The following is an 18,809-nucleotide window of genomic DNA, read 5'->3' as shown; positions in this document are numbered from 1 at the left end:
CCTTTCCCATAGGGTGTAAGGAGTTTGCAGAGCTCCCCTCTCCTAGAACTACCCCACTTCTACACTGCTGAGATGCTGAAGCCACTTCTCAAGGCTTGCTCAGCCCTCTTCCCCAGTTGGTCCTCCCAAGAGTGGGCTGTGCTGTTGCTGTGTTTCTCTTGACCCAAGTGATGGTTAAGAGGTGGTTGTTTTGGAGGAGAAATATGGGTTGAGATAGGTTTCAGTGTCCACTTCATTGGCCTAAGGCTCTTTGTGGTGAAAGATGACAGTGTGGGAAAAGAAGATGGGTGGACCACAATATGAAGTTTTCTTTATACTCTGGCCATGAATCATGCAGTCCACAGGGGCCATTCAACCCTGTGTAGACAGCAAGCTGAGGCAACAAGCAGAGCAATGAAAGGTGAATTAAAATCGAGGAATAGCTTAATATTTTGGTTACTGGTCCTAGTATGCTGAACATACTGACAGGTAAGGGAAAAATTAGGCACAGATTTTTAACAAGGCTTTCTCCCAAACCACAATTAGAGGTCCATTTGAGGAATCTTCCTATCCCTTTGTGACTCACAGTAGACTCTAATCACCATTTCCTTTAGTAGCCCGTGATAGGAAACACCAAGACAAAGGAGGAGATGCATCACACTTCGGCATTCCCTGGTTTTCTGCTTTATTGGTGTGGTTCTTAAATGAAGAAGACCATCGACCTCATGCTCCTCTTTAACCATGCTTTTTTCCACATCCTCGGCACCACTCATAGGACCAGAATGGCTCTCAAAGGGTAGATTTAACCACTTAGGTGACTTTTGTACCTCTGCCTCTGCACAGAGCCCTTCTTCCTTCTTTTATTGTGTGACCCTGTATATAATGACTATAGCTGATTGGATCAAAGGGGAGGTACATGAACAAATGTTTCCAGGCATTAGAGCAGGGGTGTCCAATCTTTTGGCTTCCGTGGGCCATGTTGGAATAAAAAGAATTGTCTTGGGCCACACATAAAATATACTAACACTAACGATAGCAATGAGCCAAAAAAAAATTGCCAAAAAAAAAAAAATCTTTCAAGAAAGTTTACAAATTTGTGTTGGGCTTCATTCAAAGCCATCCTGGGCTGCATGCGGCTCACAGGCCATGGATTAGATCAGCTTGCACTAGAGAGTAGTGACGGTGCATTGTCTAAAATGCCATAGGGGACCATATGTGACCAAAGGAGGCCAATCAAGATACAAAAGAGATAGGAGAAGCAAAGATGCACGTGCCCATGGTGCCCAAGAGAAACAAAAAGGTTGCCCTACTCCTGGAATTCCAGTTCACATTCTTGTTCTTGTGTGGCTCTTCTCTTCTTTGTCTTCTCTCAGCTGTCAGTGAAATCTTCTTTGCTTTCTTATAGTGTAAATATTTTGCATAAGCTAGTTAGGTCTGTATTCCTTGTAACAATCGCAAAGACACTCAGGTCAGATTACACTTCGGAGAACTTAATCTTTTATCTTTAAGATTCAATGTTTGACTTTACTAGATTTGCATCATGTTGACCTTTCGTCTCTCCCGAGAGTTTATACAGATTGCCAAGGCCACTCAGACAACATATGGCAGATTTGGATGAGGAACCTTGGCTTGGTTTTCTTTCAGCAGCTATCCTCATACTATGCTCTGTTTGACAACTCAGTGCCTACCTCCTAAATACTGATAAATAAGATCAACAATAACTTATCAAACATATTCACAAGCCCCTCAGTACAAGGTTCAAATTCAAATTTTCCCAGTTAACTAATTTTTTTCTCTCCTTTCTTTTACAGTCAGTCCTTCTTCTAGCTCATTGTAGATGCTATGATGAATTCACAGGATGGTGAACAAGATTCTATATGCATCCTTTTCACTCTTCTGATGACACATCACTTGAATAGCTTCATGGGAAGGTAAGGTAATAAAATTTACATTATACTCAACCCAGTAATTTGAAAAAGCTATTAAAACATTTAAACAGTGCATCACAGCTGTCCCTCTGACCTCGGGTCTCAAAATTCAGTTGTTCTTCTCTGTGGAAATAGTCACAGGTGATGAGAGGCATGAAGCGTCTCTTTTATCCAGTGCTTGCACCGCTGTGGCTCTAGGGACCTCTAAGCTGGACCACCTGAATTGCACAGGAGAAATTCTCTGCGTATCAGCTGTGGATTACATGTAGTTCACTGTGGAATTGCACTTAGCACAGTACATGGTTGGCAGGCTGACTCCAATCTGCTTCCTGTATAATTTTGGCTCATGTACCCAGACGTTGCATTATATTAAATATTTAAGCCCTCATAGCATCTATGCAGGTAAAATAGAAAGGGACTCAATCTGTTGCTTCAAGTTTTGTACCACATTTCAGTTTGCAAAATACTTTCACACCCATAACCTTACTTGCCCTCAGAAAGCTCTGTGAAGTTGACACAGTTATCTCCATTTTATAGTTGAGCACACAAGACTCAGAAAGGTCAATAACTTTGATAAACGGCAGAGCTAGAACCTGATCTCCAAGTCAAGTATTTTTGCTACCATTCATTCTTTCATTCATTCACTCACTCAATAAACATTTCTTGACTACCTATGTGGATAGGATATTATGCTGAAAACCAGGCACACAGAAGTGAACTTCTTTATCCATCTTGAGAGATCAGAGAATACTTCTCAGTAGGAGTGGTGTCCAAGCTGAGAAGGGAAGAAGTGATAGATGTTATTCAAGCAAAGTGGGAGGTCTGGGAGTATTCCATGCAGACTAAATTTTTATCTTTAAACTATTCCAATGGATCTGACAAATAGGAATGAGACAAAGAAGCTAAGGATTAAAGTTCCACAATTGTGCAATCTCATATTTAAAAGATGAGGATTGCATAAATTAAACTTCCATTTTCTCTTTAGAAATTATATGAATTTCTTGTTATTACCTTCTCAAGACCAAAGAAAGTCTGATACTTTTCAAAATGACTTTTTGTTTGTTTTCACTAACTTAGTGATGACTGTTTGGCAACCTGGTTTGTTTTTATAATCTCAATGATAATTGAAGATGGAGTATTAACCATGTCCCTTTCACAAGAACACTGAGGCTGTCTCCTCTTTTGAGGCCGTTGCTTACAAAAGCTGGAACCTACTTTTAAAAAGCCAAACGGTATGGGTTGTTCACACAGCACCCCTTAGAAAGGGGGATGCCGAAAGCTGGAGCAAGGGGGCTGTTCCTGATATCTCACGGGGTGTTGATGCAGAAGGCAAATGCCTCCAGCCATCTAAGCAAGTTCTGACTTTTTCTACACACAGAACATCTCTAGACATGACAGAGACCAACAAAACTACAGACAGAATCCAAAGGACACCCTGGTTTGGATGTGTTAGAAGGTTCACTTGACTTGTCAGCTTTTAGGTTGGCAGTTATCAGGAAACAGGAAAGGGCATATAATCCTTGTTAAATAATTAAGTCTTAGGAGCACAGTTTTATCATCTTCCTAATGAATCCCATATTCTATTGGCTTTGAGGAGAGTCAACACCCAAACAATGTAATAAACATTGCATTTCAAAGCAGGAAAGTATTCACAGGGGCGGGGTGAGGAGATGCTTGACAACAGAATCCTGGGAACATCACTAGAAAGAAAGAAAGTGGGGGAACAATGCCAGAATGGGAGACAAAGCTGACCCAGATAGAAGTACAGGTAACACGTACAAGGAGAGGTAAACCCAGGGCACTTACACAGGCAGGAGAATGAAAGACATAGCTAAAAGGTTGTCTTCAATTGTCACTGATATAATTATTTCTAGATGAATACATTGCCAATAGATGGATTGGCAGTTCATCAGGTGAAATCATACTCCAAGCTTCATCATTATGGACTATCTGAAGAATAAGAACGAGGGGTGTGGAGAGATTCCTGTGCTGATTAAGTGGATTAGAAAGCTTTATGTAAGGATGAATGTAGAAAATTACAAAGGAATAAATAAAGGCATGAGAAGACATTTTCATATGATAATTACAGCATTATTGTTATTAAAATTAGTAAGACTCAGTTCTAACTTTGGAGGAGTTCACTGCTTAGAAGGGGAGATATGTAAATTAAAGGAGCCTGATGGTTTAATTTAGAGTGCTCTGGTAGAAATTTGTAGTGCCAAGACAGTACAAAAGGGAGTAACTATCTCTGCCTGGGGGAGTTAGGGAAAGCTTCCTGGTAGAGGAGACATATGATCTGGGTCTTGATGGATGAATAAGAGCTTGCCAGAACGAACAAGAAGGAAGCATATTCTAATAGTAAGGGAATTACCTGTTCTCTCGCGTACCTCTTTCCACTAATTCCTGTTAAAAACGAATATGTCATTTGAGAACGTTCACCCTTGTCATTGTCAAGGGTAAATTGATATATCAGAAATAAGAGTCCTGAGAACAGAGAACAGTGTAGTCCAATAGAAATATAATTTGAGCCCCAAATGCAAGCCACAAATGTAATTTTAAAATTTATAGTAACCACATTTTAAAAAAAGGAAAGAAAAAGAGTTGAAATTAATTTTAATAATATATTTTATTTAACCTAATATATCAAAAATATTTTCATTTCAACATGTAATCAGTATAAAAACATTTTGATGTGATATTTTACATTCCTTTCTTGTACCAGATCTTTGAAATCTCTTACATATTTTACATTTACGGCACATTCCATTTCAGGCTAGCAACATTTCAAGTGCTCAATAGACACACGTGGCTAGTGGCTACCAGATTGGAAAGCTTAGAAAACCAGCTTGTTATTTTAGGGTAGTGGGGATGGGGACAGACTAGGATACCCTGTGGGAGGGAAAACCTAGAATTTGTATACAGGGGAGGCCAGGGGCAGGACGGGCACTCATGGTGCTTACTAAGGGCCCAGATGATGAGTTTTGCTTATCCAAAGCTGGCCAGCAAGGTCAGTGCTGGTGTCTGCTGTTCCACCCACAGAAAGTATGTCCAAGTCAAGTTTTCCTGGGAAAATTCTTATTTTGCTTTTTAAAAATTATTTTATTTAAAAAGCCCACAGGCTACTCGTCTCAACACCTAATAATGTCTTTCCCAGCTCTCTTAGGAAACAAGGCCTTGAAATTTCCCTCACATACTAGCCCCAGTGGACCCTGTCTCTATTCCATAGAAATGTTGCCCAGAAATGAGCTCATAGACCTTCTCATCATGGCCAGAGGCAAGCAGTACTGTCTGGGACACCAGGAGCAGAGGTCAGAGGCGAGCTCAACTTTCCTGAAATAATGTGCTGATATTTCCACTGCGAAAGATCGGTCATAGATGGTGCCTAAAACTGACTCAGCTCTGGCCAGGGCATAAGAGAGAATGGGTTCTTGAAACTCCTTAATCTCATCGTCCAGAATGGCCAAGGAAGTCAGTCATTGTGGACTTCCCCTCTTGTGTCTCAGCCTCCTGTTCCTCACTGACTCTCTGGGTTCTACCCAGACTTCTGGGCCTCATGCTCCACCAATACTTAAAATAAAACGGTAGGCAGAATGTCATTGCACTTGACCTGGTCATTTTCTTTTAAGGAAAACTCCCATTCACAGTTTTACTCCCACAAGTTCAGAGGGATCTACCCAACACTTGGCTGTAGCTGCTGGATATGTGACTGAGATAATAGAGATCAAGCGAAATCACTTAGTAAAGGAGATGTTATTTGGTCTGAGTCCTGTGCCAGCCCTTACTGCTTTTGTACATTGCCTGTGTTGTGCATGGATACCAAAGGGTTATTTGAAGGAATAAGCATCCTTTTTGGCAGTGCATAACTCAAGATCTCTGTGAAACTTACTGGAAATGATTAAAACACAGATACACTCTCTAGGAAGATGTCATGTACTTTTTGATGGAAAGCCAAGGCAGGTCAGAATGGATGCGCCAAATAATTTCTGTTTGGATTTTATCATCACCATCATCATCATTATCACTAGTATCATTATAATCTCCACTTTTTGCTTCTTTCTTGAGTTTTATATATTTTGATTATTTAATCAAGGAGAATGTTTTTACCCTGTCTTAAAGGCTTTTAGGCAGTCTAGTCCATCAGAAGACAATGTCTCTCTCTCTTTGTGTGTGTGTGTGTGCGCGCATCTACGCAAGTTTACTCTTTGAGTACAGGTAAATAAATAAGACGTGCCATTACTAAAATCATTATTGCCTGGGTCATTACCCATAATACCATCTGCTGGTATTTTATCAAGCCTCCTTCTATTAAAGGGCTGTTAAATTACTTCTTGTAGAAGGCTTATAAATCAGCCCATAAGACAGATAAATATCTCACCAAGTAACTTTGTTTTAATTGTCTCTGCCACCATCCAGTGTCACTCAATTTATTAATTGGTAGCACCTTAATGAAAGAGTCCCGAAAGCTGATCTTTTCAACAGATTTAGGGAAAAAAGTAGGACTGCAACACTGGAATAAGGGCTAAATTCCATATGGTTCTATTTCTACGGAGCACGTCAGAGCATGATTTAAAATGTGTACCTCCCTCTGGTGGAAAATGATTTGTCTATAAATTTGAAAATGTAAACAAGTGGAGAGAATTTTGAATTTACATTTGCTTATGAGATTTTGCTTACAGACTCTCACTTTAAATCCATGTAAACACATTTTTTTTTTTCTCCAGGGTAAGGGACTTGTGTTGTTTTGGGCATGTATCAATGTATATTATATATTTGTGTTATTTGTGTTTTGGTCTTTTTTTTTTTTTTTTTTTTTTTTTTTGAGATGGAGTCTCGCTCTGTCACCCAGGCTGGAGTGCAGTGGCGCAATCTTAGCTCACTGCAACCTCCGCCTTCTGGGTTCAAGCAATTCTTTGCCTCAGCCGTCCGAGTAGCTAGGATTACAGGAGCCCCCCACCACACCCAGCTAATTTTTGTATTATTAGTTGTGATGGGGTTTCACCACCTTGGCCGGGCTGGTCTTGAACTCCTGACCTGGCAATCCACCCGCCTCAGCCTCCCAAAGTGCTGGGATTACAGGCGTGACCTACCATGCCCAGCTGGTCCTCTTTTTTTCTTTTTTGTCCCAGTCTTCCCCTGTGCCCCGCCATTTGGTATGAGTCCTGTGCTAGTGTTTACTGCTTGTGGGAGTTGCCTGTGTTGTGCATGGATGCCTTGCCAGTAGTTTGGGCTGCTCTAGCTAAGGGACCGGCCTAAGGGTTGAGTTCTGTTTTGCTGGAGTTAGATAGTTGTACGGGTGTTGTGATTCAAGACAGCAAGAAGATGATGAGGCCAGGGGAGCTGGCACTGGCACAGTCAAAAATAGTAAGAATAGAGCCAAGGACCAAATTTCAAGTGAGAATGAAAATAAAAACTAAATCCGAAGGGCCAAAGGTGGAAACCAATATTGAGAGGATAGAGTTTACAATTTGGAACTAGGCAGATGATATCAAGCCACCCTACCAGTAAATGCAGGATTTGGAAAATAAACTTTTGTTTAATATGACTCCAAAGCTCTTTGTATAACACCATACCTCCTCCTCGTCTATTAATAACTACATCTTAGACTTTTTTCGAGTCATTGAACCTCCTGTTTCACAGGTGAAAACACAATCTCACAGGATGGTTATACTTGTGAAGGTCTGAAAGCATGGAGCAGATGGTTATCATTATCATCAGATAATTAGTCACTCCTCAAGAATATTCAGATCTGAACTAAAAAAAAATAGGAAAAGAAAAAAAGCTGTTTCTCTGCATGGTCTACATAGCCATATGAATAGATAAAAATCTGGGATATTAGTGAGTTACTTCATTTTCATATTACTAAATTTTGGTGGAATGTTTTTCATGGAATGAAATTGTTAATTGATTGAATCGACTGGTTGTTAATTAAATCAAAGCAGCTGAACCAACTCTGTATAGACACATCAGAAACATTCCTTTCTGATGATCCTGGTTCCTCCAGGGTTTTAGGACTAGCAGCAGGGAAAATATTGAAAATCAAGTTTGCTTTGGCTCTCTGTGGGTGAGCGATTCATGTGTCATGAAGTACACCAAAGAGACTGCGATGGGTCTACCGATTGGGCAGCTTCTGTGATTTGCATATCTCCTGTGGTTGCAATAAAGAAAACATAAAAAAATCCATTGGTGACGACAGGGTTCAATATTGAAACGCAGTTGATACATTTCTTCTACCGCTAGGTGCAGACTAAATTTTTCTTCCCATGAAAAATTAGTATAATTTCTTCTTAGAGATACTGAGAATTGTGTAACTCATTGAGTTTCTGTTTTTGGTTGAATTTCCAGGACACTCTGAGAAAAATTATGGCTAACATAAACTAATTATGTTATATATCCATGCTTACATGCTTATATATTTATATTCCTCTGTTTCCTTAATGCTTATTTTTATTTGTATTTTTTCTTGATTTAGTTTTTAAAAATATTATCTTATATTAAAAATTATTCACTAAAAGCTTACTCAAGCACTATGTGGTAAATAGACATTTAAACAAATTGGATAATACAATTATAAAATTTTACAATAATCAAACTGTACACATAAGACCTTGGTACATCTACACAAAAAATAGAATATTTCAGCCAGGTAGTGTTTTATTTTGTCAGCTGGATTTTAGAAACATCAAAATAAAAATAATTTTTTCCCCTTTCCTCTCTGGTTAACAGAATCCCACTGTCCTTCATGACCCAGCTCAAGTTCTGCTTTCTTCATGAAGTCTTCTTGGCTGTTCTAACCAAATGACTCTCTTTTTGGAATTTCCATAGCACTTTGAGCTCACAGTGCACAGTTTAGAATTTTGTTATGCTGCTCTGGATTTTTCCTTCATTGTTTCTGCTCTAGCTATGCTGGCCTGCTTCTTATCCCTTGTCTCTGCCTGCTGCTTTCCCAACTGTGACTGTTTTTGCTGCTTCCACATGTCTGAAGTGGTCTGTCCTATGCTTTTATCCAATTGTATCCACTTACCAGGGCAAGGTCAAATAATATTGCCCTGTGAAGCCTGCACAGCTCAGTTCAGCCAGCAACATCCCTACATTCATAGTGCCTACCATCTACCTTATGGAAACAATTCTCATAGATATTTTGGATGTCTTCCACTGGGTTCTTATAAAGCAATGTTTTAATTATTTAAATTATAAGTTTAACTTGAGAAACTATGGGAAATATATGGTTATTGCTAAGAGAAGATTCACATTTATTCTTACATCCTATGACAGTGGTTCTCCAAATTAGCTGCATGTCAAAATCACCTCTGGCATTAAATAAATACAGAGACACAGCCCTAACCTCAACTGATGACTGATTATCTTTAGGGTTTTTGCCTGGGCTTTCATGTTTTAAATAAGCTCCTTATTTTGATGCATGGACAAATATAATAACCACTGGTGTATGAAGAGAGTTGTGGAGAATAACTTGGAAGAGTTTATAAAACTCTTAGATTTTGATAGAAAGTAATAAAGAAATCCCATCACCCCATAAGACAGAATTGCATGTCAGTGGTTAGAGAAAAAGTTTAATCCTTAAAAAAATGACATATACTTAATATTATGCTGGATATTATGATCCTTTTCATTGTATCTTTACCATCTCTTATGTCTCTTACCTTACATTCTGAGTCTCTGTTCTTATTTTTTACAACAAAAAAGAACAATGAAATCTATACTGCAATTACTTAAGTGTTCACCTGAGGAATTTAGCACTTGTCCTTGGTCAAATCTATATTATTATACCTAAGACATGTACTAGTCTGTACCCTTGGTTGCAAGTGATGATATACCAAATCAAATGAGTTTAAGCAAAAAATAAGAATCTTTGAAATGGGAGTTCATGAGCTATGGTAAAGACAGGTTGGCTCTTCACCAGACCATTGCTTCTTCCTTATGGGTACTCAACCGTGGTCTTTTCCCAGCCTCCCCGCAATTGGGCATGACAATATAACTGAATTCCACCAATGGAATGTGGGCAGAAGTGATATATATGTACCACTGGCTGGCTCATGAATCCCTCCCATGTGCAATATCCCATTTTATTTTACCATTTGGCCCCTGGATAGAGAAGGCTCCAAACACCAAAGTGAAATGAAGCCACAGGCTGGCAGAAACCTGAGTCCCTGAGTGACTGCTCAAAGAAAAGCCACCTAAAAGAGTATGGACCGCATGAGTAGGATATACTATGTGATATACTTTAGTATATACCAATATACTATGTGAAGCCACAAATATTTTGGGACAATATTAACCATTGAATGCACTGGGGTATCTCACATAACATAAAGAAAAAAACAACATCCAAACTCTGAGAAGGGTGGTTATGCAACTGGGCCTCTTCAGAAACGACTGGAACAGATTTGTCTTTACAAATCTGTACTTGTTTCTGGAGCTCTGTTAAACCATTTTCTCCTAATCAGTAGAGAAAATGAGGGATCATTGCCATAATTTTTACCCAGGAGAGAGATTTACTGGGATTTAGATGTAAGTAGGAAAGAACAGAGACAAGAGTGACCGTAGAGGCATTGGATAAGACCTAAGGGGACCATGCTGAGATTTGAGATTGGGTGCATTATCTGTTGGTGCTTGAGTTAAAGAAGGTTTTTCTACCTTTTTTGAGGGGAAAAGGTGATAAGTCCCTGTTAATACTCTAACAGAGCTTAGGATCCTTTGCCTTGAGTCCACTAAAAATGCAGACTGTTACCGTGACTTTTAGCCATCCAAAACAAAAGGACGTGTATTTTGCGCTTATAAATTATTCATTTTTTTATTATGCTTACCTGGTCTGCCATATAGAATATTAGGTGCCTGTGATCTTTCTATGATACTTATTTTTGACTCTACTGTCTAATTTCAATAAATGCCTAATATGTTTTATCATTGATGGATTACTGATTGTCACTTTCTTCTCCCTCTAACCCAGTTTTGTTTGGATGTATAAATTCAGCTTAAAATTTTTATTAAATTACTAAAAGAAGGCACATCATTGTTTTAGAGCATGTCTAAATTAGAGACGCCTCCCTCTTCCAGACTAGGCTGTACTTTGCTTATTTGGATTGTATTAAGATAGGAATTTAAAAATACTGATAATCATATACTGATCAAAGAGGCCAAAATATCTCTCACTCTTTATGGAATACTTTACAATGCCAAGGAATACTGGAATATTGCTGGCTCTGCTTTTAGCTCTTTGTTGAAGGTAGGACCCTTTGATAAGACAAAAGATTTCTCTTCACTAGAACCCCAAAATGGAATAAAAACAGTAGCAAATGAATTGTGCTGTATTACAAATGAACCACATTGCCACAATACAGGGTGGGGAAGAAAAGATCTAACCTACATGTCATCTTGGAAAACAATATTTCAACCATATCCTGAAAGATTAAAGATAAAAAAAGAACTATGCACAAATACTGTGCTCTAGTTAGTAAATTTGTTTTTCACAGAGGTTTGGATTAGCAATTCTGAAACTTCTTTATTTATATTCTGATACTGAATAAATAAGTAAATTTACTATAAATAATGAAAGCTTATTTTCTCATTGTTAGAGAAAGAGCTTACAAATAAGTAATAGGGACCATTACTAGAGAGAACCCCATGCTGTTAGGTGGAATCAGAGGTATCAGTATGAACTCATGGTTTTTAATAGATGTGGAAATAGATATAGATGTATATGTGAGCTTGGGTCAGTATACATACACATATTTTTTAGCTCTGCTGCTAAGAGAGCCTGGAAATAATGATATCCCAGTTACAGAAGAACACCCAGCCCTGAGATCTTGGTTTCTAAATACCATTCACCAATTAAAGGACCTAGACTCCTCAGAGAAATGTCTGACTCCAAGAAGGGGTCAGGAAAGTACGAGATGAGCCTAGAACATTTAATGATGCCAGAAAGTAAGCAAGTGCTCAAAAAACAATGGAAGCATGTCCAGAAGCTAACTGGAGGAAGTTCCCAAATAACACATCTGAGTCCATCTGTGTAATAAAACAGATAATGATGGTAATGGCTTAAAACACAGATAATAAATAAATATCCATGAGTCCATATAGATGTAAATAATTAAAGAAGTGATGGAAAAGAGATAGCTCTTTAAGTTGAATTCCAATTTATAAATGAGGAAGGAGTGGTGAAAACAGATGCCAGAGAAACTTTTACAGCTAAGAGGAGCCTATGGAGACAGGACAGCTAAATGTAATGTAGTATCCTGGTTGAGATTCTGGAACAGAAAAGGACCTTAAGTAGAACTAAGGAAATCTGAAACTATGAACTGTAGTTAATAATAATGTGTCAATATTGGTTCATTAATTGTAACAAATATATCATTAATGTAAGATTTTAACAATAGAACTAGTTGTGGGGTATATATGTATTTTAAAACTATTCTCAAAAATAGTCAATTACAAATTTTAAAAGTCACCATTTGGCAAATACCATCGTAATAATTGTTGCAGTCAGTTATCGTCAATGGATATTAAAATTAGGGGGCAAAAATACTTGTGTAGTTTAAAGTATCTCAGGGTAAAATGCTTATTAATTACAAAGAGGAAGTAAGTAACTACAGTGAAGAAACCTGGCAGACATCACCTTAACCAAATGATCACCTTAACCATTTCAGCAGTAATGAAACATAGCGGCATCCTGTGCCTCCCACTGCGATGCAATGTCCCTATAGGCAGTGATTCTCCGGTTTTAATATTTATATGAATCACCTAGGGACTTGTTAAAAATGAAGATTCTGACTGAGGAGGGTTGGGGTCTGAGATTCTGAATTTCTAATAAGATCCCTGGGGATCAGACGCTGCTGTCAAGTGGACCACAATTTGTGAATTAAGGCCTGTAGGAAAACCTTGCAACTTTTCAGCAAAGAAGGAGGAGGCATGGCAGAAGATATTTACATCCCTTTTATGACTTCCTCCCGTTTTTTCTTTACTTTACTTGGGATACTAAGGGATGCCTTTTTTTAAATTTTTCCTCCAGCGCATTTTTAGCATCATAAATACCCAAAGCTCAAAGCAGATACATAGCCCATCTGTTTTGGAAGAGGCAAGAGATCTTTGCACACTTTACTTAGCAGCAATAGGTGATGGTCTCCGACTGTTGATATCATCTGATGTCCTTGATTAGGAAACATTGTTGGACTCTGGTGTGGTATGGGTAGGGCACATTGAGTGCCATTTAAGGAATTATCCTGAAGCTCTATCACAATTATCATGAAAGATCAAGCATACATTAGCACCAAAGCCAAAGAGACACTTTCCAGCAGAATGGAACAGCACATCAAGGAAGACACAGGTATCACTGCACATGGATTCAGATGGAATTCTATATCTTCATGGAATTCTGTACTCGCTGCTTGTTTGGAGTTCTCAGCAATCAGATAGATTGTTTCTGTCCTGGCCAGTGTTCCCAACCTTTCAATTTCAGGGATAGCAGCTGCCTAACATTGTAGAACTAAAGGATCCTCTTCAGCAGGACAATTTGAAAAAACACTTGAGCCATTTTGTTCTTGGCCTTAGTTGCTGGACTGAAAAGGTCCTCAGTTGCAAGAAGAGACAAATGGCCTTGTTGCCTGGTGTGATTACGTTTTATATTTTAAGGAATTAATATATTATAGGAATTAATGAGAGCTGAGCTAACTTCATCTAAGAAAATGAAATTGGGGCGGGAGAAAGCCCAGGTGTCAAGACTTTGGTCAGCCCTTGAAGAGATTCTCTCTAAGCCAGCTGCTGGCACCAAGTCAAAAGCAACCGGAGGTAGTTTATTTTATTTATTATTTTGTCCCAGGACATTTTTTTTTGGCTCCACATAAAAGTCTCTTCTTCCAATCCTTTTGCTTTCTTCAGGCTTTCCCAGTTTCTACCCTGTTCTGTCATGGTTGAATCAACGATGATTTGGAAAATCTGCCTCATTTTTCAAATTCATCTCCATCTTCTGAATTCCCTCCAATGTTGCCTCTCCAGTTGGCTTACCTGGATTTGTGTCTTGCATCCCTCAGACAAGCATTCATTCACCTTTTCACATAATCTAAGAGATTCTTTACATGCACTTCACTGGAACCTCTTAAGGCGGTGATGCCTTCCAAATTCCATGTGATAGTCATCTCTAACCTATAATTCTATTTTAAGTCAAACTCCCCATTATGTGTGAAAGTCGAATAAAAGTTTTTTTAAAAACATGCAAGTTCTCAAAAATGTAAGTTCCCGAAAAGTGAATATTATTTTTTTATAAAGGATGTATTGAAAAAGTGCTGAAGACATGATGCAACACAGGAAGAAATAAACACAAAAATACAAATATCTGGGATCCAGGAAACATGGAAATCAGCACAGGAGAGGACTGAAAAAAAATGGCAAAGATGATGCTGAGGGGGAATCTCAGGATGGCAGCTATGAAACAGACCCCAAGAGCAACGTTCCAGATAGAAACGAGAGGGTAGAGGGCCTGAGGAGTAATTGAGTTGAACTCTATTGGAGTTTGGAAGGAGGTAAAATACGTGTGGGGGAAAAGAAAGCACGTAAAAAGCTCAACCCTTATCTTCCACTTCATACCATGGGAAGGGTTAAGAAAGATCACTGTGTACCGTTTACACATGCAGAGGCAAGTAGTGGGAAGGAATACAGGAGTTGAAGTGTTTGCCTCTGAGGATGAGGTCAGGGGTGGAAAGGAACACAGAGATGGCTGCTTTTTTTGAAAACCTTGGAAAACTATCTGACATTTATCTGTATTTATATATATATATAAAATATATACATGAAAAGTATTACATATATAAAAATATATTTTCATATATACAAAAATGTGAGTTTTCCATTATATATATGTGTTTATATATACACACATATATAAACACACACATATATAAACACGTATATGTGTATGTGTATATATATAAACACGTGTATATGTGTATATATATTAAAGATGTTCAGTGTTTTTATTTTCAAAAAGGTTGATGGCGCCGGGTGCAGTGGCTCACGCCTGTAATCCCAGCACTTTAGGAGGCTGAGGAGGGCAGATCACAAGGTCAAGAGTTCGAGACCAGTCTGGCCAGCATGGTGAAACCCTGTCTCTACTAAAAATATAAAAAATTAGCCAGGAATGGTGGCACATGTCTGTAGTCCCAGCTACTGAGGAGGCTGGGGCAGGAGAGTTGCTTGAACCTGTGAGGCAGAGGTTGCAGTGAGCTGAGATTGCACCACTGCACTCCAGCCTGGGTGACAGTGAGAGACTCCGTCTCAAAAAAAAAAAAAAAAAAAAAAAGGTTGATGGAGCAATTTACTTTAAGGGATAAGTAACCCTGATAATGGTCTCAGGAGTCAGGTGATTAAAGTAACTCAATTCAAAAACCACTTATTAAGTATGTGCTGTGTGTCAGATGCTATGGAGAGAAAGGTAAATAACATAACATTTCTGCCCTCAGGGACCTCACAATTTAGGCCAAGTTAGAATACGTGCAAATACTATGATATAGAATATGATAACAAATATTGGAAATAATACTCCGGGGAGAATGGAGGAAGGAGCAATGACGTTAGAGTAGCTGGATTAGGAAAGGATGCAGGGAGAGTTAATGTCATTGCCCAATACCCAGTATGATCTGGTTTGTTTTCTAGTTCTTATTCCTCTTTTTTTTTTGTTTGAGCAGAATGTAAATGACAAGGAACCTCTTTCTGACCTCTACGAGATTCTTTGGGTTAGGAGAGATTTGGAACTCTGGAAATAGAAAATGAGAATAACCTTGCAGATGAAGAAGGGACTATAAGAGAGTTGCAGAGGTAGGGTGGAAAGGGTGTCTGAGGAGAGTGGCAAGTCTCACATGTGAAGGCAGAGTTTATGAAGGAGATTTGACCTGTGCTGAATGGAGAGCAGTAAACGTTCAGAGAAACTTGATGTGTTCAACCAAAACAAATGAACAACATCCTGAAAGTAAACTGGTTCATAGACGGTCCAGAGTAAGAGTTATGATGGTGTTAGTGCTTCCAGTGTCTGGCTAGGGTCTGGAATGGGGTGAGAGATCAGTTTAATAGCATGGAACCAGTCATCTGTCCTTTGAAGCAAATGCTTAAGGGCCCATTCCCTGAAGGATCCTCACTAATGATACTGCTACAAGTAACAATAAGCCAGGTGACTCATATTTACTGAAATATGAACAACTTTTGAAATGGAAAGAAACAAATCACAAGGAGGCAAAAGCCAAGTGTTGCTAAAGGAATTTCATTAAAAAATACATTTCTCAACTGGGGAGCTGTCTTCTACCTTCTTTTTAGCTCTACTTCCCTTCCTTTCACCCCACAAAGCTTCCAACTGAAAACATTTGTTGAACACCCAGCAAGTACTAGTTTCCATGTAGGACACTATATTTCAATGGCAGAGAGAGACACAGCTACAAGTAACAATAATGTCATTTAGTATGTGCTATAATAGAATACTGAGGAGCACAGAAAAGGACTTAATTAATAGAATAAATAGATCTAGGAAATTTAGTGATAATATCATGGAAGACATTCAGGCTGAATCTTAAAGAAAAATCACAATTTTGTGAATTATTGAAAATAAAGGAGTATGAGATTCACAGCCTAAGAAATTATTTAGCATGAGTTATATATATATAATAAGCCATGTGGTTTGGTGAAGGGAAATGCTGTGTTGTCTGGTGTGAAGGCCTACAAATGCAGACAAGTATCTGCTTGTGAAGGGATTTTAATATCACTCCAAAAAGTTTGTATTATATCTAAGTGAGTTGATGGTCTGTGTACTGGTGGGGGATCATAGAAAAGTCAGGAGATTTTTTACAATTGCAATGATGGGGAGTGGAGGGTGATCATATTTTTATGTACCTCGAGGAAACTCAAGTTTTTAAAAGCTTGAAGAATATCATAGTAGACAATGAAACAGCACCAGTGTTTTAAAATCAGAAGATCACACAAACGTGAGTTACTGTGAAGCTGATAAAGATAAGCTTCTGAAACCTTCATTTTCAGGACCCTAAAGAGGCCCCTGCTGGGGCCTCCTTAGACCTGAAAAGTTTGATTCTGCCTCTGCTGTCCATACCCAGGCTCACTAGGATGTCTTGTTTATCATGGACTCAAATAATGGTGCTTTGCTATTAAGAAAATTATTTCTGTAAGCTACCTTTCTCTACTTTCTCCTAAACACTTCCCATCTCTGTCTTCTCAGAGAGCAGGATAATCAGGAACAGGCAGGATGTTCTAGATCAATGGTGCTCACCAATATTGACTTTCTGGGGTTCAAGTTTTCTCCCTCATTCTTTATAAGAGAGTGGAGCTAGAATGAGTTGGCCTGGACAACACTTGGGCCACTGTCCCTTTCTTTCAGATTGTATTCAAGCAGGAATTTCATTAGTTCCTTAAATATTCTGTGCTGCTTATCTTCTAAGGTCCTTTGTGGCAGCTGTTTATGTGTAAAATGATCTTTCTACTCTGCATGAGTCCAGCTCTTTCTTATCTGTAGCCTCAGCTTCAGTGTCACTGTACTTCCTCAGAAAGATGTATCTTGATCTCATCATCTGCAGCCATGACCAAGAACTCCAAAATCTCAATGGCTTACAGCCAAGGTTTATTCCCCATCACACTTCAAGTCCATCTTGGCTCAGCAGTTCTATTTATTGTAGTCATGCAGGGACCTGGGCTATAGATGCTCCATGCTTACAGGATGCCCCATTTCACTGTATGTAGCTATGATTTTTATGGCAGAATAGAACAGTGAAGGTAGAGAATTACTCTGGTGCACTAGCTCTTAAATGCTTCCATGTGGAAGTCACACAGGTCATTTTGCTCATTGATATTAAGGGGCTAAGGCATGCAATTGACTTGCATATTTGGAAGAAGAGAAGAACCAGGAACACCAGCAAGTAGCACTCATGTCTGCCACTTGCCTTATCTAGAATCAGTCTCTTCTCTCTTGTCTAGCTCAGTGTTAGGTTTGAGGAAACCCAATGAAGAGCAACTCTCTTTATCAGGTGGGTTAGGAACCACTTAAGAGATAAAACAAAGAATTGAAAGATAATCCTAGAGATGAAAAATTTAGCTTTATTACTCAACACTGAACTGGAAGAAATGGCTTAGATGTGTGGCAACAGAGAACTTCCTAATATTTAATGATGTTTTCAGGCTGGTCCAGTATTAGTCAATGTTCTCCAGAAAGATAAAGCCAATAGGAGATATATATCTCTTATTTTGCCAGGTATCACAATGGAACTAAAAATGACATAAAAGGCATTGTTCCTGGAATTAATCATGTAAGTAAATAAAAACATAATAATATTATTTTATAATATTAATACTGTAAGACTATGATACTATTTATCATAGCAATGATTTTAATTATCTCATATAAATCAATATTGATAGGTATGACATATTTATATTATTGCATTTGTTATATAGTTTTAGATTCTAGTATATTACGTATGCCAATATTTGTAGTATTTACATTAAATTTTGTTTTCTAATATTGTATTAGTATAAATTCATCATTACTGCTATTATTATTATTTAATATAAGGACTATATGCCAGCCTGAAATAGCTTAAGTATATCTACAGATTCCTGAGCAGAAATTAGAATTTCCCTAAAACAGACCTTAGGCTGCATTAAATGCTGTTTTTGCTTTCTAATGAGTTAAATGAGTTAATATCTTCCTGTTCTTTGTCTTAATTCCACTCTAATAATGAAATTCTGCCTTAAGTGAAAGTTCAGGAACAGTTGGAGAGAAAAGGAAAAACAGACAGTAAGTTTTTTAAAAAGTAGGCAAGAAAATGATGCACAAACAATCAACTTCATAGAAAACCCAGAAATGTTATGCCATGGCAAAAATATTTAGCATATTCATAAATA

The 18,809-nt window shown here is 38.3% G+C and overlaps 1 long non-coding RNA gene across 1 annotated transcript in view; it reads left to right on the top strand.

The window, feature by feature from the left end:
- The window catches only part of LOC129136908 (uncharacterized), a 168,463-nt gene that overhangs the window by 15,840 nt on the left and 133,814 nt on the right, over positions 1-18,809 (top strand). Inside the window, exon 2 of the long non-coding RNA XR_008538939.2 lies at positions 1,791-1,910. This is a non-coding gene — a long non-coding RNA (uncharacterized LOC129136908). The remainder of the gene's footprint in view (positions 1-1,790; positions 1,911-18,809) is intronic.

Source organism: Pan troglodytes, chromosome 15 (assembly GCF_028858775.2).
Source record: "Pan troglodytes isolate AG18354 chromosome 15, NHGRI_mPanTro3-v2.0_pri, whole genome shotgun sequence".
Classification (NCBI taxonomy): domain Eukaryota; kingdom Metazoa; phylum Chordata; class Mammalia; order Primates; family Hominidae; genus Pan; species Pan troglodytes.
This window is presented reverse-complemented; position numbering and strand designations above follow the sequence as displayed.